This window comes from Lissotriton vulgaris, chromosome 6, assembly GCF_964263255.1.
Source record: "Lissotriton vulgaris chromosome 6, aLisVul1.2, whole genome shotgun sequence".
NCBI classification, from domain to species: Eukaryota; Metazoa; Chordata; class Amphibia; order Caudata; family Salamandridae; genus Lissotriton; species Lissotriton vulgaris.
This window is the reverse complement of record NC_141694.1, coordinates 405,800,549-405,820,897: the sequence shown is the minus strand read 5'-3', so window position 1 is coordinate 405,820,897 and position 20,349 is coordinate 405,800,549.

The window sequence follows — 20,349 nt, the reverse complement described above, 5'->3', positions numbered from 1 at the left end:
ACCCTGTGCCCCATGGGAACAGTCCAGTCCGAACTACAAAAGCCATGTCCTTCCCAGAACGGAATCAAACATCCGAGGACCGGACCGGTTTCGAGGTAACACCTCTCATCAGCCTGGCTAGCTTGACTCCAGTGGTGTGGAGTGCCTGGGACCCACGTCTGGGCATCCCCAGCGCACTTAGGGCGGAATTTGCAAAAACAACAGGTGATGGACCGAATGTGGATCAATGTCACACACTCAACCCAGTCCAAAGATCTGGGCCCAAATCCATCGTTTTTTTGCACTCCACACCACCCCGGGTTAGACAATGGCGATATGCAAATCAGCTCTGACCCTGTGGCCCATGGGAACAGTCCAGTCCGAACTACAAAAGCCATGTCCTTCCCAGAACGGAATCAAACATCCGAGGACCGGACCGGTTTCGAGGTAACACCTCTCATCAGCCCGGCTAGCTTGACTCCAGTGGTGTGGAGTGCCTGGAGGCTGGGACCCACGTCTGGGCATCCCCAGCGCACTTAGAGCGGAATCCACACCACTGGAGTCAAGCTAGCCGGGCTGATGAGAGGTGTTACCTCGAAACCGGTCCGGTCCTCGGATGCTTGATTCCGTTCTGGGAAGGACATGGCTTTTGTAGTTCGGACTGGACTGTTCCCATGGGGCACAGGGTCAGAGCTGATTTGCATATCGCCATTGTCTAACCCATGGTGGTGTGGAGTGCAAAAAAACGATGGATTAGGACCCAGATCTTTTGACTGGGTTGAATGTGTGACATTGATCCTCATTCGGTCCATCACCTGTTGTTTTTGCAATCTCGCTATAAGTGTGCTGGGGATGCCCAGACGTGGGTCCCAGGCACTCCACACCACTGGAGTCAAGCTAGCCGGGCTGATGAGAGGTGTTACCTCGAAACCGGTCCGGTCCTCGGATGCTTGATTCCGTTCTGGGAAGGACATGGCTTTTGTAGTTCGGACTGGACTGTTCCCATGGGGCACAGGGTCAGAGCTGATTTGCATATCGCCATTGTCTAACCCAGGGTGGTGTTGAGTGCAAAAAAACGATGGATTAGGACCCAGATCTTTTGACTGGGTTGAATGTGTGACATTGATCCTCATTCGGTCCATCACCTGTTGTTTTTGCAATCTCGCTATAAGTGTACTGGGGAGGCCCAGACGTGGGTCCCAGGCACTCCACACCACTGGAGTCAAGCTAGCCGGGCTGATGAGAGGTGTTACCTCGAAACCGGTCCGGTCCTCGGATGCTTGATTCCGTTCTGGGAAGGACATGGCTTTTGTAGTTCGGACTGGACTGTTCCCATGGGGCACAGGGTCAGAGCTGATTTGCATATCGCCATTGTCTAACCCAGGGTGGTGTGGAGTGCAAAAAAACGATGGATTAGGACCCAGATCTTTTGACTGGGTTGAATGTGTGACATTGATCCTCATTCGGTCCATCACCTGTTGTTTTTGCAATCTCTCCAGGTTCTGGGCCTCAGAAGTGATATCTGCAGCTGTTTTACTCCAAAACCTATGTGCTGTCACCTTTGCGCTGATTGGAACAGATGCATCGCCCTTCGACAGCAACGAGGAGGCTGTTTGATGGTTTTACAGCCTGCGCAGTCTGAAGACGACGCACTGTGTGGTTTGACAACAACGCATTGATTTCTCCCGAGCGAAGCTCAACAACCATTCAGCAACCATACTGTGTGGAAAAGATGTATGCTTTGCTTCATCAAAGTTACTTTGTCAGTGAGCCCTCTGTGACTCCTGTAGCTGGCCTGCCCTCCATCGCAGTCGGCCTGAACTTCAGATTATCACTAGTCTCTAGCAACCTCAATTAACCTTTTGACCACTAGCGACTTCTATGCACTGTTGACGCATTTATTCTTTTAAAATTGAGTGCTTTGGTCTTATTTACTCAGACAAATATTATCTTTTTTTCTAAACCTATGTGGAGTCTTTTTGTGGTATATTTATTGTGTTACTGTGTGTGTGTGTGTTACACAAATACTTTGCTCATTGCCTCTTTAGATAAGCCTGACTGCTCTGTGCCAAGCTACCAGATGGTGTGCACAGATTATCTTTAAGTGTGTATCTACCTTACACTGACTAGAGTGGTGGTTCTTGCCTGCTCTGGGTGCATACCTCAGCCAACCAGGAATCACATTTCTGGCAGCTCCCAATCCAAAGTTAACACTTAATAAATGTTATAAGGTAAACCAGCGGTAGCCAATGAGAGGATAGTTCTTACAATAGTGAAACACAGCTTTAGTAGTTTTTTGATTGCCAGGACGTGTTCAACTTAGGTATACATGTCCTTCTTTTTAAATTCCATTCAACCTGCCCTAGGAGCTTGTAGGACCTACTCTAGGGGTGACCTATATGGATTAAAAAGGAAGGTTTAGGCCTGGCAAAAAGGTGTATTTTGTCATTCTGAAATGGCAGTGTAAAACTGCACTATGGGCTGAAATGGCTGTAATGAGTGGCACAATGAGCGCTGAAGGTCGACTAGTTGCATTTAATTCACAAGCCCTGGGTACCAGCAGAACCCTATACTAGGGACTACAAGAAAATTAAATGTGCCTATCAGGTGTAGACCCCTTTTTTACCATGTTTTAAAAAGAGAGCACAAACAGTTTATCAATTGTTAGCGGTGATAATACACTGAGCCATAAAGCCAACAAAATGAATTCAGAAAAAATAGCAGAGCGAAGGCTAAATGTTTGGGCGACTATCACGCAATGCTGTCAGGTCTTACATGATAAAACATCTCAATGCAAGCCACCAATCCTTGGTCACAGAGGGTGCATAATGCTCAGTCCCCCATACCGTCTGACCTGGGTCATCTTTAATTTGGCCATAGGGGTGAACGAGGGTGCCATGATAACAGTAATCCTGAGCAAAGTACTACGTTAAGCTTGCGCAGTTCGAGAAGTTTGCGCTTCTTCGCACAATGTGAATTGCACGTAGTGACCACAAGCGAGCAAAATGACATCATGGCGAGACTTTTTCCTCGTTTGCGATCAGCAACATCAAGTTGCCGAGGTCGAGGAGAAGTCAGGTTTCTCATTGCGAGTGGTCGCGTATGCTCGTGACCGCTCACGAAGAGAAACTACCAGTCCGCCTTGAGAAAGCTGCTGCTCGAGTAGTAATCAACTCGAGCAGCAGCAAACGACCGCTTGCACTGTGCAAGATGCGGTTTGCACTGATTGCACAGTGCGGACAAGCATCCGGCACTGTGCAATCGGTGCGAACAACATTGTGCACAGTGCACTACGCAGTTTGCGTAGCTCACGTAGTGCAAAGTGCACTTCGCGTAGATACGCGTAGCACTACTATGCGAACTCCGCCCAGGGTTAGATACCAGTCTATTTCATCCCATAAACATCCATTTAATTATGATTCACCATTAAGTAATAATAAAATGTTTGTTTTTACAGAAACTCCTGTTCTTGATCCCCTGACTTCCCTCATTTATGTGTCATTTTATTTATTAAATGTTTCTCTTTTACATATGTCACATATATTATTTGAAGAAGGGTGGGCTACTTGTTCAAAGCTATCATAGAAAGCCAGGTATCCCTATCAGAAACTAATTTACCTAATAAGAGTCAGGGGTATATTTACAAAGTTTTTGCACTGCGTTTGTGTCACAAAAATGACGCACACCAATGCAAATTCCTTTTTTTCTACTCTGGGAAGTCACTCGAAAGTAACTCAAAGCAGTGTATGGTGCTGCTTTGCAATACTCATCGCCTAGGGGGCGTTCCATGGGTGGTGCATGGGCATTCCCATGCATTCACCCACGGTTTTTGACTCCAAACCCTATCTATTAAAAAGAAGTAGACAGGGTTTTCATAAAAAAATGTACTCCCATTTCAAATAAGCACTATGGAGGAGACATGCTTTTATTTCTCCTTTCTTTTACGATTCTGCATGTATACTGCACAATTTAGCACACTTACAAGGTGGGAAAAGGATTAAAGTTTGTCTAAGCATTGTATTTTATACTGAAAGGCTATCCTTCCAATGCAAGGCGCCACCCCCCTTAGGGGAGTGGCGTCGTTAGTGGCAGCCAAAGGGCCGACCCCGGCAGTGAATCACTTCCGGGTCATCTGACCCGGAAGTGAATGTAGGCAAAAGACCAATGGAAGCAGGGCTTATTAACGCCCCAGAAGTAGTCGAAGGGCGCGAGGCTTAAAAGCCTGCGTCCATCTTAGGGACCCCCTCTTCGTCCACTGACCGCCCAGGAGTCGGATGTCTCGGGAAGAAGGCATAGCGGGACCGTCGCGTCGAAGTGTGGCAGCGAGGGTCAATCCGACTCGTAATTTAGGTTAGTGGGCCATTGCAGTGTGTTGCGTGGTGGTCGCAGTGGTATGCATGCGTTAAGGGCGTGCGAGTGGTTTTTATGGGAGAGAGCATGCGAGACGGAAGGCATCGTGAGTCGCGTGCACACGAGAAGACTTCGGAGTGTGTGCGTGGCAGTTGCGCGTTTAGGGTCCTTAGCGCTCTCATCTCCCTACCTAGCTCCTGTATTTTCAAAATAGTATTGATCGGTAGGAAGCGTTGTGGTCGGGGGACCAGCGCGTTATGTGAAATACAAGGCTCCGCAGGATAACCAGTAAATGTAGCCATCAGCATGACCGTTAGGGTAGCGGAGGTCCCTGGGTGCAGCGTTTTTACATTAGCGGCATTAGCGGCGAACGAGGTGGATGAGATGCATCCCCCCCCCCCCCCACCCCCCCTTTAAGGGAATTTCAAGAATGGCGCTCGCAGGAGGAGTCAGCGCGGCGCCAGCAAGACATTTATGTGCTCTCAAAGGTAGAGGCTCCTTGATGACGAATTTTAGGCATCGTTTAGGAGATGGTCATGTTTAATATTATTTTTATGATAATCGGTACATGGGGGCTTCTGTAGGGGACAATTGCATTATGATTATCCAAGGGTTATTATCAAATATCAAGCACAAAACACATTTTATTTATTGTGAGGCAGGGGTGAATGGCATTCTAAGAGGGATTGTATTTAGCTTTTGGGGTCACTGGGAGAAGGGCAGTAAACTAGCAGTCAGGTTACTTTATTATAGTACCCAGTGGGGAGGCGCAAGCGTTTGAGGCACAACCTGGTTCATCTTGGGCAAGCTTCAAGCTAAGGCAGGGTGGCTTACGCCTGGGTAGAATGGGGTCCGGGTTAAAGAGAGCGCGGATAACCCAAATGCATGTAATGTCATTTAAAGAGTACTAACACTTGTTTTCTTCAAGTGCAGGATGCCGCCAAAAAGGGCACGGAAGGGCAAAGAGCCCTCAGCCACAAAAGATGAGTACCTCGCTCTTACGGAGCTTCTCGAGTTCACGAAAGAAAAAGGCGTGGACTGGGCGCTAAAGACCATGCGAGAGGGGGCTAGAGCGGACACGAATTCACAAGAAGAAAGAGGGAGAGGCAAGAGAGCGAGGCGTACGCTGGAAAGGTTTAAAGAGGCGGCTAAAGACAAGCGGCCCAAGGCGGCTGAGCCCCAGCCAGAATCACCAGGTGAGGAGGAGGTGCTAGAGACAATTGATTTGAGTTCAGTCACTGATAAGGACAAGGACGCTGTGGAGGGACAGCATATTACTGCCAAGACTACACACATAGGAGGGTTCCCTGTCGCTCATTCGGGGGTGCCCTGTTCACAGGTTACGTTACCGCCAGTAGTGGCGCAACCGGGTAGCGGAGTGTCACAAGTTTGGGTACAGTCCGGAGGGGTGGCACAGTTACCAGGCATGCAATTATATGGCTCACATGGGCAAGCAATTGGTAATGGCCCTATAAGCTCGATAATCCCCACCACGACTTACCCGGCAAGTGGGGGGCCCGTAATGATGAATGCTTACTCGAATTTAGGATGTCCACCACAGGCCCCAATAGCTAACACCGCAGTTGATTTGTCGGTGTCTAGTAATAGCCAGTTACAAGGGGGGTCTGGGGGGCAGACGGCCGGTCAACCGATGTTGGCATTCAGCCCGTTACTGTTTGGTTCAACCTCAATGACCCTATCACCATCTACGGGGATCACCTGGCACGTTCCAGCAGATATAAAAGAAAAGATACTTAGGGGTGAGTACATGGATGTGTTTGACCTCATTAATGCAGGGGTGGCCTCAGGGAAGTCCAGGGGAGTGAAAGAGGGCGAATACAATCAAAAGAAGAATTGGGTAGATTGGTCCATGAAGAACTGGATCACGGGATTTGCCATTTATGCCGCAGTTATGCTGGAAAAATATCCTGTGTTGGGTCCTCAAATGATGAGTTACATATCCCTAATACATGGTGCTGCAGCTGAGTTTCCAGGCCTGGGTTGGTTAAAATATGATAAAATGTTCAGACAGATGAAAGCAGTCCACCCGGGGATAGCATGGGATCAACGGGAGATCAATCTATGGCACACAGTGTTTTATTCTTCGCCTTCAACGTCTAAGACTAGTTCCCCTGCTCAGAGTCAGTCCTTTCGGAGTGACAAAGGAGTCAGTGATAAAAAACAGGCCTGCTGGCAGTTTAACAGAAATGAGTGTACTAAGGGGATCTCGTGCAGGTTCAAACACTGCTGTTCGTACTGCGGGGGAACATCCCATCCAGAAATCAGATGTTTCAAGAAAACAGGAAATCCCAAAGAACAGTCGACCCATACCACCCCAAAAGGAAAGCCACCTAAAACATCTGACAAAGCTCCCAACTCCCATTAAACGTCATGTTTTGACACACCTCCTTAGTAAGTATGACAAACTTGAGGAGGCGCAGTTTCTGCTTCACGGCTTTACATTTGGTTTCCGTATCCCGTCTTCAGCCTCCCCCACTAACGTCCCGCCTCGCAATCAAAGTTCAGTGCTTCTGAATATGGAAGCAGCACGAAACAAGATCATGAAAGAAGTCTCCTTGGGGCGGGTCGCGGGTCCTTTCAAAAATCTACCTAACCCTGATCTGATCTGCTCACCGTTGGGTTTAGTTCCAAAAAAAGAGGAGGGCAAATTCCGCCTTATTAAGCATGGGCGAATTTTGCGAATCTCGCGTTCGCGAATTTTACGGATTTGCGAACTCGCAATCCGCAAAATCCGCGAATTCTCGCGAATTCTCGGATTTTTTTTTTTGTGTTTGCCACTCTCTGTCACCACTGCCACTCTCTGACTACTCATGCCACCCTCTGGCCCACCCATGCCACCCTCTGTTTCATCACAGCACCCTCTGGTTGTCCAGTCAGTGTACATTATTGTGGCAAAGCAAAGCACACCTTCCCTGCCTCAAGTGACCTGAATTAATTTGGGGCTGATTAATGTGTCACAGAATATTTTTTTAGCTGGCACCTGCTTCCTTAGTGCTTCCTGATTAGTGATCTTTTGCACTTGCTAAGTGCTTTCATTGTTGCAAAATTAGTTACAACACCTGCCCTACCCCAACTGACAATAATGAATTAGGGGCTGATTAATGGATTTGAACTTCCAGCCTGGCTCCTGCTTGTCTCCCTTAGCTGTAATTCAGGACCTTTGTGGCATATGTGTAACTATTCTGAGGTTCAGAGCAGGGTCACATAATAGTTGCAACTGGCAACTGAACTCTGGAGGGGCCCCTCAGGAAGCACTACAGGAAATGGCTACTAATGATGAGCCTGAACTTTTGAACCTGGTAAGTAGTTTCAGTTTTGCTAAGATCGTATTTCTGCAATTTAGCGCTTATTCGCGGGGCGCGAAGTTGTACTGGGAAGCCGCGAACTCACGCAAACAGTGCGAGCAAGCCATAAAATCCGCTGCTCGCGGATTTGCGGATTTTGCGGGAGATTCGCGAATCTCGCGGATTGCGAATTTACCGAAAATCCGCAAAATCCGCGAGCGAAACGGATTTTCCGCCCATGCTTACGCCTTATACATAATCTATCAAGCCCCCCAGGGTTATCTGTCAATGATAAGTTAGACCCAGAACTGTGCGCGGTGCGCTATACGACGTTTGACACAGCAATTGAAAAATTGAAGGCTCTGGGTGGGGGAGCCTTAATGGCCAAGGCTGATATTGAGTCAGCGTTTAGGTTACTTCCTGTCCACCCAGAAGATACCAAGTTCTTGGGTTTCACTTTTGATGACAATTACTTCATAGACTTGTGCATGCCCATGGGATGCTCCATTGCTTGTGCAGTTTTCGAGACTTTTGCCAGGTTCTTAGAATGGGCGGTGGAGCAATTCCTGACATCAGACAAATCCCATGCATTGGTACACTACTTGGATGATTTTCTATTCATGGGCCCTAAGTGTTCCCAGTCATGCAGGAAGGCCCTGCTGGGCTTCCATCACCTGACTGAAGCTCTGGGGGTACCATTGGCAGCGGAAAAAACAGAAGGCCCAACTACATGTCTGACATTTTTGGGCATTGAAATCGATACCAGATCAGGGGTGTGCAGGTTGCCAAGGTCAAAAGTGGATGCCTTCAAGGCCGCAATTGATAATTGCTTAGGAGCAAAGAAAGTCACTTTACACCAGTTACAAGTCCTCTTAGGGCAACTGAACTTTGCCTTGCGGGTCATACCAATGGGCAGGGCTTTCTCCAGGAGTATAGCACGGGCAATGTCTGGGCTGTGTGCAAAGCACCACAGAGTGAGACTCTCAGCTGATGTGAGAAAGGACTTATTGATTTGGAAGCACTTCTTGCAGGAATTCAATGGCACGGTGTTGTGGCGGTCAGCCAGCACCTCAAATGCCGACCTCGAGCTGTTCACTGATGCTGCAGGAAGTATTGGTTTTGGAGCGATTTTGGGTCCTAAATGGTGCATGCAGCATTGGCCAGATGAATGGATAGAACGAGGTCTGACCCGTAACGTTACTTTCCTAGAGTTGTTCCCCATAGTGGTGGCGTTGCACTTGTGGGGGGATATGCTTTCAAACAGGCACATTGTATTTTGGTCAGACAGCATGTCAGTAGTGATGGTGATCAATAACCAGAGAGCAACCTGCACATGGGTGCTCCGTCTTTTAAAAGAGTTAATATTGCAATGCTTGAGCCACAATGTCCATTTCACTGCTAGGCATGTTCCTGGAGTTGAGAACCAAGCGGCTGATGCGTTATCTCGTTTTAAGTTGACAGAATTCCGTGTACATTGGCCTCAAGCAGAGAAGACAATGACAGCTTTCCCAGCGGAGCTATGGAAGTTTGGTGCCCCACTGCCTCCGAGTTGATAGCAGCATCCTTGGCCCCCAAGACTAAGTGTATGTATCAAAAGTCTTGGGAATGTTATAAGACATACTTAAGGGGAGCGGGCCTAGTAGATGCTTTTGTTCCGCAGAGCGTGTTAGGATTCATAGTACAGCAGAAAGAGAAGGGGAAATCAGTGGCATTTATGAAGAGAAAATTATCAGCATTGGCATTCTATGCAGGGTTAAAGGGCGTTACAGACCCAACGAAGGACCAGAGGGTGAGAAGAGCTGTGAGGGGTTGGGAGCGCTTGACGCCTGGGGTGAAGGACTCCAGAAGGCCCATAGATGTAGGGAAGTTGGTTAAAATCTTAGAGACGTTGCCGCTCGTTTGTTTTTCCCCATATGAGACCCAATTATTTAGGGTGGCCTACGTGTTAGCCTTTTGTGGAGCACTACGGATCTCGGAATTACTCCCGGCATCAAAAACAGACAGGGAGGGAGGCTTAAGGTGTTCAGACATAATAGAGTCGGAAGATGTCCTGGACTCAGAGTTCGAAGGTCGAAAACGGACCCTTTAGGTAAAGGGGCTTGGTTACAATTGGGTAGAGTAGAGGGGGAGTCTTACTGCCCGGTTAGCTTGATGAGAGGGTTCATGCAAGCCAGGCCTCAAGGGGCTGATGATAGAGTACTGGTTCACATGAATGGTCTACCTCTCACCAGGTTCCAGTTTACAAGGGTAGTCAAAATGACCTTGGCAAAGATCGGTGTTGACCCGACCGACTTTACATCCCATTCTTTTTGCATCTGTGCAGCAACCACAGCTGCTGGCCTGGGGCTGCCCGAACAGGCGATTAAGAGATTAGGTCGTTGGAAATCAACATGCTATGAACGTTATGTACGTCCGCAATTAGTTTAACAGTCTTTATCATTACTTTTCCCGCCTTTCTGCCTAGGTCCGTTCTTACCGTGTCTCTTAATTTTTACTATAGGTACTTCCCCGCAGAGAATCCAAATATGTTGGTGTGGCCACTCCTTCATTCGCAGGGCGGGGGTGATCTTCAAAGAGACACTTGGAAAAAGGGTGCACATGGCGCAAGGATGGGATCATCATTGGGTGGGGATAGGCGGGCAGCTCCTAGCTGACGTCCCGAACGATTTAAAGGCGGCTTTGGCCAGAGGCATGCCTTATCCAGATGTATTTGTGTTGCACTGTGGAGGCAATGATATGATTCCGGCCGGAAGGAGAGGAGTGAAGGAGTTCTTGTTTACTACTCTAGCAGCTGTCAAAAATATTTTGCCTAAGGCTGTATTAATATGGTCTGAAGTCATCCCGAGGCAAGTATGGTCGTGGGGTGCACCCACGAAAGCAGTGAATAAATCGATAAAAAGGTTAAATCAGTCAGTGGCAGAAATCCTACAGAAATCCAGCATTAGAACTATTCGTCACAAGTTAATACAAACGTCCAGGCCAGAACTATATGCGAAGGATGGAGTGCACCTTTCAGAGGCGGGCACTGAGATATTTATACAAACAGTCTTAGGAGCCATCTCCGAAGCTCTCGAGTGCAGGGGGGGGAGGTCGAGTCCGCCAGTAAGCGCCTCGCCCTGTGGCGGGGTTCCGGACAAGAATACCACGGGAACTTCTTGTCCAGTGACAGTTTTACCTCTGAACAGGTTTTTCTAAATCATCATGGACTCCGGGCTGGCGGGAGAGTTGGGGCTCACCTGCTGGTGGCCTCGGCTTCTCCAGCCCTACCCCGGAAGCCGCTGGTTGCCACAAGTGGTGGCATATTATTCACCTGCGGCTCTGTTTACCGGAAGGGGGTTAACTTAAAGAGAGCAGGCTATCTTGGTTGTGGCCTGCTGGCGCAACCCGAAGTTAAACCAAATGCCCATTGGAGAATGGGCGGTAAAAGAGTGTATATGTATATAAGTGTGAGTTTCTTAATACTGTGGTGTAAAAATAATTTGGACTTTAAATAAAGAACAGGAGGTCAATGAAGTAATTGACCTGTGAACTTGTTTTAATAAACATGCACACTGCAGAAAATCAAAGCAAGACTCCTGAGTTTAATTGTTGAAGGGCCCCTTTTTAATGCATGCATTGGGGGGAGAGTGCACTTTGTATGCCATCTATGCAAGGCGCCACCCCCCTTAGGGGAGTGGCGTCGTTAGTGGCAGCCAAAGGGCCGACCCCGGCAGTGAATCACTTCCGGGTCATCTGACCCGGAAGTGAATGTAGGCAAAAGACCAATGGAAGCGGGGCTTATTAACGCCCCGGAAGTAGTCGAAGGACGCGAGGCTTAAAAGCCTGCGTCCATCTTAGGGACCCCCTCTTCATCCACTGACCGCCCAGGAGTCGGACGTCTCGGGAAGAAGGCACCCACCCATCCCTAAAATTTTAGGACTTCAGGCAAGGCCTTAGCGGGGTTCCGGACAAGAATACCATGGGAACTTCTTGTCCAGTGACAGTTTTACCTCTGAACAGGTTTTTCTAAATCATCATGGACTCCGGGCTGGCAGGAGAGTTGGGGCTGACCTGCTGGTGGCCTCGGCTTCTCCAGCCCTACCCCGGAAGCCGCTGGTTGCCACAAGTGGTGGCACATTATTCACCTGCGGCTCTGTTGACCGGAAGGGGGTTAACTTTAAGAGAGCAGGCTATCTTGGTTGTGGCCTGCTGGCGCAACCCGAAGTTAAACCAAATGCCCATTGGAGAATGGGCGGTAAAAGAGTGTATATGTATATAAGTGTGAGTTTCTTAATACTGTGGTGTAAAAATAATTTGGACTTTAAATAAAGAACTGGAGGTCAATGAAGTAATTGACCTGTGAACTTGTTTTAATAAACATGCACACTGCAGAAAATCAAAGCAAGACTCCTGAGTTTAATTGTTGAAGGGCCCCTTTTTAATGCATGCATTGGGGGGAGAGTGCACTTTGTATGCCATCTATACAAAACTTATGCTAGACTCAAGCAGGCACACTCGCAATATGGCACAAAGATGTGTGTATTGCACTTGGCAGCAGAACTCTGCCCTGGTACTAGAGTGGGGGAGGAGAGAGCCACATCTCTGTAAATATGGTGCTCTCTTGCTCCCTCCTCTTCATGCAACGCAGCACAGCATTTTTAAGGTGCTGCGCTGAATTGGGTGAGAATGAGTGAATCTGGCCATGGGTGTTTTGCCTTTGTTAGGGAACAGTCAAAGCTCAAGTCTCCTGTTTCACTACCCAAAAGCTTGATAATCTGTTTTCCTAGAAAACGTTCTTCTCTGTGATTTTTACCAGAAATAGTAGGAGTATGTTTTGATGTAGGAAGCAGCTATTTGGAACAAATCCATGCCAGATTTCAGGATATTCACCTACAATAATTCACCCACAATTAATGTCAATGGCATACCTTCTTAGGTGATTACCTCGAAGGTATAGCATTGATCCACCTCTGTTGAACAGACACTAACCTCACTCTCCTTCAGGAGCTGTCAGTAAATACCTATCAAATAACAGGATCCAGGAGGTGATGAACAAGAGAGTGAAAGAAAAAGAAGAATTATTGAAGACGTATGACATTTGAAACAAAGGGGCATTCGATCACACGATGCTCTTTCAAATTGAATCAAAATATGAATCGCGCTCTTTGCTTTACAAGTAGTAATACAAATAATTGTTTATGTACTTAAATTAAGCACAATCAACAACAACAATTGTCATTAGTATGTTTATGTATGAGCTCTCTAACACAAGTGAAGGAATGACACTGTGCTCATTGATGTTGCACGAATAGAGTGAGATCATCATCATCATCTTAAATTTAATTGTACCGTAGAAAAATATGATCAGTAGCAAGACAAAACACATGCGGGAAAATGTACAGGTTGACATATTTGCAGATACTATCATTTTGTGCATTTTAAAATAATGTATTATTATTCTCACAATTTCATTCAATTAGATGCTTCACAATGATTTAACAGAGTGAAAGAATTAGTGTGATAAGCATGGCAATCATCAAATGGAATGAGAGAATAATGGAAGAGAGCGTGGAAAGCAAAATATGAATGACTCATTAAGAAAGAATGCGCCGATTGGCATTAACAATTAGAATAATTAACTAGATGTGCAGGCAATGCAAATAAGAGAGAGGCAATCATAAGTGCACAGAAATTAACTTGATGATCTACACAGGGAAAAAAATAACGTTGCAAGAACTTTACAGTAACACGATGCTGTCGGTATCAGAGAAGTGACTCAATAAAAACAGAAGTCGTTTAACAAGATGAGCAGGGAAATTAAAAACTGAAATGCATTACTTTCTAATTAACATAAGTGACATTGGGGCAAATATTTCACGTCATTGACATTTAGTATGATTTTGGTGGGAGGAATACAGCTTACAAAGGAAAATAAAAAAATGCAAAAGTTATGATTTGTAAGATCTAATTTTATGATGACAGTCTTGACAGCTGCATAAATAATGTACCTGCTAGCAAATAAATCACTTTTGCAAATGAAGGGATCTTGAGCCCACAAAGAGAGAGAATACACTTGTAAATCTTACGTTTTTTGAGAGAAAAAACAGTTAAAAAAGAGAAGGTCGTGAGTGACCACGCGGAAAGAAAGATCACCGTTCTGTCGAACTAATTTATTCCCTTGATAATCCCCCTCCGATTCTGTGATATAGGTTATGCTGAGAGTGAAGTTTCCCATCCTCGCAAACACGAATACCAAGGGTCACTAGTTCATTTATTCTTCCGCCCATCAGCAACATATTTTTCTAATAATAAAATAACTTAAAGAAATGCGTCCGACGAGGAACCCGGTTTAAAGCTAATTCTGTATTGAATATATTATACCGACAAAATAATATTATTCAGCAGATTAAAGAAAACCAGACTCGCGTGTTAGTTTAGCTATCTACAAGCATCTTTTAAAGACCTTATCACCTTCACATCTCGCATCTCTCTGTCCCTCTTGGGATGTGATCTAAGAGATTGTAAGAGGACGTGTGCCGAGCTTTACAGAATATTCCTTGAACGAGAAGAAAACAACTTTTCAATGTGACTTGGTATGTGTTTATTTGTTATTATAGTCAAACAAAGAGCAGGCTTGGTAGGTGCGAAACACGAAACATTTGCAGTGCACACGCTTGTATAGAAAACTAATTCATGCAAGAGCACAATAATTTCTAATTACATTCTTCACTGAAGAGTACATTTCAAAGGCAGACTCTGGGGCCTTATTACGATGTCAGACACCGGGGCAGAAACGGGACCGACCAACCTCCGGTTGGAGGTTCCGACCGCCTAATTACAATTCCACCGAACACTGTTCGGGCGCACACTCCCATTTCTCGATAGGAGCTTGTGCTACAGCCGTAAACCAACCATAATACAGGCTCACATAAAGAAACGGGAATGTGTGTAAAACCCTGCACCCTGTGGCAGACATCCCATGGTGCCTCTCACACAGTGCAGGGATTTACAGGGCAGCACCCTAGATACCCCCTCAGCCACCAACTCGAGGCCGCGGAGGCAAGGCGGACCCCATAGTTGCTTTCCAACAGTCTTTCCATGTCAGAAAGGCCGGCACAGAAAGGCTTTTGGAAACCAACATCATAATTTCGATTGCGGAAACGCTGTCCAAAGGGGATTATGGTGCGAGCCCGACTTGCTTGAAGACTCCGAGGGCCAGTTAGAACCATGTCAGAATGACCGGCTGGTTTATACTCACGACGGCCAATATTGTAATTCGGTGGTAGGACAACTAACCGACTGTGTCGGTTGGAAAGACTCCGACTGCAGTTGGAAACTTCATGCTAGCAGACAGAGGTTTTCTGACCGACATCATAATCACCCCTCTGCCACATCACCTTCATTTCATCATTGCACAGTGAAGATTGACATTTGTGATACTTTTCGAAAACAAATTAAAGGTAGGCAGAACCTATACAGGAAAGTTTTAGTGACAAGGCCATACTTGTTTCCACTGGATAACATATGTGTAGTAGCTTTCAGCACTATGAAGTGCAATTACATAACAAGTCCCTAATTGATGTGGATCAAATGTGTGCCACAAATACAACACTGCCACTTTATTTTACTAAATACTACTGTCCGGACTAACAGAAGTGAATATTAGTGGCCATTGTGCACATCCACTAGGACAGTTGTTCTTTATGTTTTGAAATCTATGGACCCTCAATTAATCATCACTGGAACCAGAGGACACCCACTGAATCAGTTTTGGAATCCATGGACCCCAATTAGTCATTACTAGAAGCTGAAGTCCTGACCTTACTATTTTCTATGATTTGAACCACAAAACAATACACAAAAAAATAAAGAAAAAAGCATTAATCAAACAAATACAAAATGATGAAACATCCCCCCCAAAAATTTCTAAATTTAATTGGAGGCACTTTTCTCAATACTATTTTCTGTTTGATGCACTTGCACTGCTCTTGAGATACTAACTAAGCAACTGGTCAACACCCCCACTCACTACGCCGGCCACACACGTCTTCTCATCCAGCAAGCACATCGCCTTCAGCCACTTCACCAGACTTCACTGGACCGACCACAGCTGCGTCCACTTCAGCTTCAAAAAAACCACCACCCACCACCACCCGCAACAGATCCCTCACAGGAGCTGGAGCAAGATCACCGCTGACCAGCTCACCACCTCCCTCAGCCAAAACCCACCGGCCAGCACATCGGACCCCAACGAAGCAGCCCGCAACTTCACGCAGTGGCTGACCGCCTGCGCCGACGACCTCGCACCACTGAAGAACCCTCCCGGCAAACCCAGAAGCAAGAAGGCCACCTGGTTCACCGACGAACTCAAGGACTCCAAGAAGACCTGCCGCACCCTCAAAAAAGCCTGGCTCCTCGACCGGACCACTGTCAACATGACTGCCCTCAAACACGCTACCCGCAAGCACCACCAGCTCATCCGCACCACCAAGAAGAAATCACTAAAGGATCGACTGGACAATAACGCCCACGACAGCAAGGAACTCTTCAGCATCGTCAAGGAGTTCTCCAAACCCAGCACCGGCAACATCAACATCAGCCCTTCACAAGATCTCTGCGACTCTCTCGCCTCGTTCTTCCACCGCAAGATCGCCGACATCCACAACAGCTTCGGCGCACCATCCACGCACCCAACCGGTGAACCAACACACCCCACCGCCACCCTCTGCACCTGGACCACTGTGACTACCGAAGACACAGCCCGCGCGATGAACACCATCCACTCCGGATCCCCGACTGACCCCTGCCCCCACCACGTCTTCAACAAGGCCGACTCCACCATCGCACCCCAACTCCGAGACGTCATCAACACCTCCTTCGACACCGCCACCTTCCCGGAGAGCTGGAAGCACGCCGAGCTCAGCGCCCTACTGAAGAAACGAACAGCGGACCCCACCGACCTCAAAAACTTCCGCCCCATCTCGCTCCTCCTTTTTCCTGCCAAAGTCATAGAGAAGATCGCCAACAGACAACTTGCCGCCTTCCTCGAGATGAATGGATCACTCGACCCCTCGCAGTACGGTTTCAGAGCCAACCACAGCACCGAGACCGCCCTCATCACAGCCACCGACGACATCCGAGCCCTGCTCGACAACTGGGAAACAGCGGCACTCATCCTCCTGGACCTCTCCGTAGCGTTTGACACTGTCTGCCGCCGCACCCTAGTCCAACGCCTCAGCAACACCGGCATCGAAGAGAAGGCACTGAAGTGGATCATCTCGTTCCTCACCGGAAGAACACAGAGAGTCTGCCTCCCCCCGTTTCGATCCGAAGCCACTGAAGTCATCTGCGGAGTCCCGCAAGGATCATCACTCAGCCCCACCCTCTTCAACGTCTACATGAGACCTCTCACCACCATCGCACGCCAACACAACCTCAACATCATCTTCTACGCCGACGACACCCAGCTGATCCTCTCCCTCACCAGAGACCCGGACACCACCAGAACCAGCCTCCACGATGGGATGAAAGACGTCGCCGAGTGGATGAAGAACAGCGGCCTGAAACTGAACTCTAACAAGACGGAAGTCCTCATCCTGGGACCATCAACCTCTGCCTGGGACGACTCCTAGTGGGCCCCAGCCCTGGGCACCGCCCCAAAGCCCACAGACCATGCACGCAACCTGGGATTCATCCTGGACTCCTCCCTCTCGATGACCAGACAAGTCACTGCCGTCTCCTCATCATGCTTTCACATCCTCCGCATGCTCCGCAAGATCTTCCGATGGATCCCGACTGAAACCAGGAAGACGGTCACCCAGGCCCTCATCACCAGCCGACTGGACTACGGCAACACCCTCTACGCCGGATCCACAGCCAAGCTACAGAAAAGACTCCAACGCATCCAGAACGCCTCCGCCCGACTCATCCTGGACATCCCCCGACGCAACCACATCTCCGGCCACCTGAGGGACCTGCACTGGCTCCCCGTCAACAAGAGGATCACGTTCAGGCTCCTCACCCACGCACACAAGTCTCTCCACGACCTAGGCCCCAAGTACCTCAACGACCGCCTGACCTTCCACACACCCACCCACCAGCTACGGTCTGCCAGCCTCGCCGCCGTACCACGCATCCAAAGAGCCACCGCCGGAGGCAGATCCTTCTCCTACCTGGCGGCCAAGAAATGGAACTCCCTCCCCATCCACCTCCGGCTGACACAGGACCACCTCTCCTTCAGGAAGCAACTGAAGACCTGGCTGTTCGAGCAGTAGTGGACCCCTTCCCCAAGCGCCTTGAGACCCTTCCGGGTGAGTAGCGCGCTATACAAGTGTCATGATTGATTGATTGATTGATTGATTGATTGTTTGAGGGGATGCTAATCTTTTGTTTTTTCCTGCTGGAACTCTGCCGGGCAGTTTTTGGGGGCACTTTCCATCTTGCTGTTCCACCCTGGTGGGACAACTGTCCCAGGGTGCATCGCCTGCTGCTGCCTGTATTACCCCAAGCCGCTGCACACCCTGGTGAGACTACGAGTACCAGGCTGTAACTTTACTCTGCACTGCAGCCGCCACGGATGGGGGGGGGGACATTAACAACGTGCATAAAAGTGCTGCCTCACCCTCCACGGCGCGGTATGCTAATCTATGTTTTTTCCTGCCGGAACTCTGCTGGGCAGTTTTTGGGGGCACTTTCCATCTAGCTGTTCCACCCTGGTGGGACCGCTGTCCCCCAAGCCGCTGCACTCCCTGGTGAGGACTACGAGTCCCAGGGTGCAACTTTACTCTTCCCTGCAGCCACCGACGAGGGGGAGGGGGCATTATCAATGTGCATAAAAGCGCTGCATCACCCTCCATGCAGCGGGACGGCCACTGGCCACACACGTGCGAAGCCCGGGCCAAGGACGTCAGTGACAGGATGAGGCAGGACAGGGCCACCCCACTTAGCCCTAACTTCGCAGATCTATTTTGTGGTAAGTTATCCCTTGTGCTTCATCTCCTGTCGTTCGGGCAGGAACTGATCAGTCTTAAAATACTGCGGCACCCACCCGTCATCTTTCAGTGGAAACCCTCATCGTGGTTCCAAGCCGCCACAGCAGTGATCTCCCGCCTCGGAAAATGGACAGATTTTTATCCCTAACTCTAATTCTAATTATTGAAGTGTGATTGCATTGCCTTTTTACTTATCCACATAATCTTTTTTTGTAGTAATTTGGGTGGTCCGAAGGTTGTATTTTAAAAGGCTATTGTGAGGCGATGGAAAAACAAAGTTTCCTTCCCTACCTTGAGAGTGCTCTTCGCTTCCTTAACTCATTTCATTTTACAACTTGTATGTCAATCATGAAGAGGAAATAGCAGCATCAATGATTCACCAAGTAATTAACAAGGGAAGGTTTATAAGATAGTAATCCCCATTATAAATGTAATATGGGCAAGCGGAAATACATGGAGGGTTCAGACAAGGGGAAAGAAACCTAAAATAATGAAAAGCGCAGCAGAGAACTGCACCCTTGAAGAGATTGAGGACTTGCTGGAAGAGGTTGAATCGTTATTAAGAAACAAACAGAAGACAGTTAATACACATAAATCTAAGAGCACTGTCTTCTATGGAAAACAAGAGTCAAATACTCAGAACAAAATCACTTTAAATCCTGTTGAAATGCTTGCATCAATTGAGATTCCACCCTGTGAGGCAGTAAACCCCCCTGCCTGTAATAACAGTCCTATCTGGAATAGAATCACACATAGGAAGATCACACTCCGCCAACCCTGTGGACTTAAAATGCTCAGAAGATCAAACTGACCTCATTAGAGATAGAGGGGCCATACCAACAATATTATGTACTAACAGATACTCACCATTACCCTAACATCAATACCAGCCAGTGGGAGCATTCTCTCTCCTACTTGTGACCCGATTTCAATTACACCTGCAAATTGTAACAACCAGCAGGACCAAACTCACATTTCCCCTTGATCTATGGGAGGCCCTAAGACAGGCCCAAATAAAGATCCCCGTACAGCTGAAAACAGAACTAGTTCAGAAGCTAGAGGCCTTGACAGAGGAAGTAGCCCTCCTAAAAACACAGTTTAGGAACTTTGCTCTTCGAGGTACACATGGAAGTCAAGCTAAATTAGAGGAGGTGCGGGGCACAAGTAGGAGCCTGCACGTCAAGTCCAAATCTCCCACTACCTCTAATGTCCTGACCCCACCTTCTAGCCACCCAAAACCAGTAAGCAGCAATACTGTCGACACCAAAGAATCTGCCTACAATGAGGAAAAGTCTATGAGAGAAGGATTTCAGGTGCCATGGGAGAAAGGTTAGAGAGAGGGATGTATGGAAGAACAAGGGTAGGTCATTATCGTTTGTACAATAATAAACCGCAACACAATCACTATTTGTTAGGACTGCTCAACTATTGTACAGGGTCTATAATACCTGGTAGGGTCCAGGACAAACATAGTAAGCAATCAAGGTGCTGTTTAAGCAATAGAATCCCAGCTCCCAGGCAGAATCAGAACAGTAGCGTAGTTTATGGTACAAATATCCAGGAAGATCAAACACTATTCATGATAAATGTCCCTAAATTGACTATTTCCTCCTATAGGGAGGTTGAAGAGTCATTAGAAACTAAGGAAATTCATTGGATTAAATCCAACCGTGGGTGCCTATCAGTTATATGCTCTGACATTATAAAAGCGGAATGCCTAACGAGTAGGCATGAACCCCACAATA